This window comes from Nematolebias whitei, chromosome 11 (assembly GCF_014905685.2).
Source record: "Nematolebias whitei isolate Nwh7 chromosome 11, NemWhi1, whole genome shotgun sequence".
In the NCBI taxonomy this organism is placed as follows: Eukaryota; Metazoa; Chordata; class Actinopteri; order Cyprinodontiformes; family Rivulidae; genus Nematolebias; species Nematolebias whitei.
The window spans coordinates 16,574,372-16,579,216 of NC_056508.1; positions in this window are offsets into that span (position 1 = coordinate 16,574,372).

Below are 4,845 nucleotides of genomic sequence, written 5' to 3' on the forward strand. Positions count from 1 at the left end.
GTTCAGTTTTCTGGTCCTTCATCCTGGGTACGATCCCGATCATAACAGAATGTCCCAGCCACACCAAGTACCCTTGAAGGATTCAGGAGCTGAGCAGAGTCAACTCACGTTTCAAACAATGTTACAGAGAGTAGAAAGGAATGAAGCAACTCTCGAGCGTTTAGTAGCACTGCAGCAGACTAACCAATCTAACCTACAAGAACTGGGCAGTATGTTGTTCTCTGTCAAACAAGGGATGACTCAGCTGCGACCACCAGCTACAACATCTACTCCAGAGGTTAGTCCCCCCACTCATGTCTTTCCTCAAGCAACCGCTGTGGAGCAAAAGTTAAAGCCTGCCGAACTATTTGATGGGAACCCAGAACTATGTGGGGGCTTCGTTTTGCAATGTAGGCTAACTTTTCAGAGTGCTCCCAGTCGTTTTTTGCTAGATTCAGCCAAAATATCGTTTTTCATTACCCAATTAAAGGGAGACGCACTACGTTGGGCTCAGGCTCACCTATCAGCTCATCAACTCGACACTCTAACCTTCTCCTCCTTTTTAGAAGACTTCGTACGAGTATTCGATCAACCCCTCCAGAAATCTGAAGCAGTTAAGAGGCTACTCACCCTTCGTCAGGGCTGGCGATCGGTAACTGCACACGCCTTGGACTTCCGAATCACCGCCGCCCGAACCGGATGGGGAGAGAGCGCGCTTCAAGGTATTTTTCTCCACTCACTCTCTGACTCCATAAAGGATCGCTTAGCAACGCAAGAGGAGCCTCAAAGTTTGGATGAGCTAATCCACCTCGCCACCCGCATCGATAACCAACTTCAAGAACGTAGATGGGAGAGAGACTACGATTCCCAGCATGCCTCAACTTCCGGCTCTTCGCACACGTCACGACGTCACCCAACGTCGTATCAAGGTGACTACATTCCCCAGTGTACCACTGCTTCCGGGTTCAACTGGACGCCTAGATCAACTCCAACACGGGCGCGGGAAAATAAAACCAATATTGAACCGGAACCTATGCAGTTGGGCCACACTCGTCTGTCCGCCGAGGAGAAACAGAGGAGGAGAAGACACAGAGCTTGCATTTATTGTGGCAAACAAGGACATTTTATTGCTCAATGCCCGTTGTTGGGAAACGACCCATCTCACCAATAAGGCAGGAGATATTGGTGAGAACTACAACTTCTTCTTCTCCTGTTTCTCGTCTGGAGATCAACACTACCATCATCGTGGGTCTTGAAAAGAAGTCTGTTGCCGCCCTGGTGGATTCCGGAGCAGAACAGAACCTCATCAGCCAAGACCTAGTGGATCTCCTATCCATCCCCACTCAGACCCTTTCCACACCATTATCTATGGAGGGCCTCACTGGACAAAAACTCGCCTCCATCCACATGAAGACCGGGCCCCTGCACCTCATGATCTCCGGGAACCATCACGAATATTGTGAGTTTTTTGTCTTTCAGTCTCATGTGTCTCAGCTCATTTTAGGTTTTCCTTGGCTTAACAAACATAACCCAGTCATTAATTGGAGATTAAAGCGAATAGAACAATGGAGCCCACAATGTCTCATGAACTGTTTACGAACTGCAATTCCTTCCACATTAAAACGCAGTAATTCTTCTGAGTCTATTGAGCTATCAAAGATTCCTAAGATGTACCATGACTTAGCTCCTGTGTTTAGTAAACTAAAGGCCTCATCCTTACCTGCACATCGACCGTATGACTGTGCTATCGAGCTGTTACCAGGGGCACCTCTTCCTTCTAGTCGCCTATATAATCTTTCTGGTCCTGAACGAGACTCCATGCAGGAGTACATTTCTGAATCTTTAGACTCAGGTATAATTCGCCCCTCTACCTCTCCAGTTGGAGCAGGGTTCTTCTTCGTGGCTAAAAAGGATAAGACTTTGTGCCCTTGCATCGACTACAGAGGGTTAAATCAGATTACAATAAAAAACAAATATCCGCTATCCCTCATCGACTCCATCCATGAGCAGTTGCACCACGCTAAAATATTCTCGAAATTAGATCTCCGTAACGCTTATCATCTCGTTCGTATAAGGGAGGGTGATGAGTGGAAGACGGCATTTAAGACCCCCTTAGGACATTTTGAGTACCTCGTAATGCCTTTTGGCCTCACTAACGCCCCCGCAATATTTCAGGCTTTAGTTAATGACGTTCTGAGAGACTTTTTGAACAAGTTCCTTTTCGTATATTTGGACGATATTCTTATATACTCGCAAGATGAGGAACAACATGTTCATCACGTCAGAACTGTTCTCCAACGTCTCTACGAAAACCAACTTTACGTCAAAGCAGAAAAATGTGAATTTCATGCAAAGTCTGTTCCATTTTTGGGCTTCATTTTTGAAGGGGGACACTACCGCACAGACCCTGAAAAGACTAAGGCAGTGGTGGAGTGGCCAACGCCGGAAACGAGGAAACAACTTCAACGATTCCTGGGCTTCGCCAATTTCTACCGCCGCTTTATTAAGAACTATAGCAGGATCGCTGCCCCCCTCACACAATTAACATCTACTCTTAGGACTTTTAAGTGGACTCAGGAGGCGGACAAGGCTTTTGGTGAGCTCAAAGCACTTTTTTCATCTACTCCTGTATTGTGTCACCCAGATCCCAAAAAACAATTCATCCTGGAGGTGGATGCATCCGACACTGGAGTAGGAGCTGTCCTATCGCAGAGAGCATCTCCTGATAACAAGGTACATCCCTGTGCGTTTTTCTCTCGGCGCCTTTCCCCTGCAGAGAAGAACTACGACGTGGGGAACCGTGAGCTTCTGGCCGTGAAACTGGCCCTAGAAGAATGGAGACATTGGCTGGAGGGTACGGACACTCCATTTCTCATTTGGACGGACCACAAAAACCTCACGTACCTTCGCGATGCCAGACGGTTGAACCCAAGACAGGCAAGATGGTCTTTATTTTTTACGAGATTCAATTTTACACTGACTTTCAGACCCGGATCCAAGAACACGAAGCCCGACGCTCTCTCACGACAGTTTTCACCACCAGAGGACACCACACAGGAACCAAACGTGCTACCATCATCCTGTGTGGTTGGCACTCTCACCTGGTCCATCGAACAGGATATCCTGGAAGCTCAGAGGTCAGACCCTGACCCAGGGACAGGCCCCGCTGGTACTATGTTCGTTCCTGCTAGTATCACAGCTAAGGTCCTCGACTGGCTTCACACACACAAGTTCTCATGTCACCCGGGTCTTGCACGTATGATTTCCTTAACTAAGAGACACTTCTGGTGGCCTTCCTTAATTTCTGACATTAAGAGTTATGTTGCCGCTTGCCCCACTTGTGCCAGAAATAAGACTGGTCACCGGCCACCTGCTGGTAAGCTGCTGCCTCTGCCCACTCCTAGTCGTCCATGGTCACACATCTCTCTCGATTTTGTTACCGGTCTACCCCCTTCTGATGGCAACACCGTTATCCTCACTGTGATTGACAGGTTTTCAAAGGCAGCTCATTTTGTTCCCCTATCGAAACTTCCTTCGGCGTTCGAAACAGCCCAACTGTTGGTCCAACACGTCTTCAGGGTTCACGGCATTCCGTCCGATGTGGTTTCTGACAGAGGTCCCCAGTTCATATCCCAAGTATGGAAGTCTTTTTGTAATTCTCTAGGGGCCTCTGTCAGCTTGACATCTGGGTACCACCCCCAATCTAACGGGCAAGCCGAACGAACCAATCAGGAACTGGAGACTGCTCTTCGATGTGTTGTGGAGGACAATCCGTCCTCATGGAGCCAACATCTGGTATGGATTGAGTATGCCCACAACACTCATACATCATCCGCTACTGGCATGTCTCCTTTTGAAGCATCTCTAGGTTACGCCCCTCCTCTGTTTCCGAGTCAAGAAGGGGATGTTGCGGTCCCGTCCGTCCAACACCATTTTCGACGTTGTCGTCGGGTTTGGCGCCAAACCAAACTCGCCCTGCTTCGTACAGCCACGCAGAACAAGGCCCTTGCAGACCGTCATCGCTCCGCAGCCCCATCCTACAGGGTTGGACAAAGGGTGTGGCTCTCCACGTGCCATATTCAACTGCGGGACACCCCACGTAAGTTGGCCCCCCCGTTTCATTGGACCATTCCCCATCATCCGCATCATTAATCCCACAGCTGTCAGACTCCAACTACCGTCGTCCATGAAGATTCATCCCACCTTCCACGTGTCCCAAATCAAGCCAGTTACAGACAGCCCTCTGTGCCCTCCGGCCGACCTCCCTCCGCCCCCCCGTCTCATCGATAATCACCCTGCCTTCACGGTCCGCCGTATCCTGGACGTACGGTGCCGTGGGCGGGGTTTCCAGTATCTGGTCGACTGGGAAGGTAATGGGCCAGAGGAACGTTCATGGATCCCTCGATCCTTCATCTTGGACGCCAGTCTCGTCACTTCGTTCTTCAGAGCACACCCCGAGAAACGTCTCAGGTCGCCAAGAGGCGATTCTTGAGGGGGGGGTACTGTTGGGATCCTGCCCTGCACTCCTCTCTCTCCTCAAGCTCCCTAATTACCAGCAGCTGCAGCTGATCAGCACCACACCTGAGGAGGAGTATAAGAAGACTCAGAAACCACTCTACAGGCGCTGGGACATTGCCTGCCAACGGTAGTAAATGTTCTAGCCAGCAAACTGCGTTCTCTAGTTAAACAACTAAAGTTTTGTCTCTCTCTGCGTTCCCAGAGCCTTCCTGTTTTTCGTGTTGTCATCGAACCTGCCTGAGTCTCCTGAGTTCCTCCTCAATCCCTCCTGTGACCCTGCAGCTGCCTTTTGCCTTCCACCACTTGCCACTTCAACCTGGATTCATATTTGGATCCCTATTACTCAAC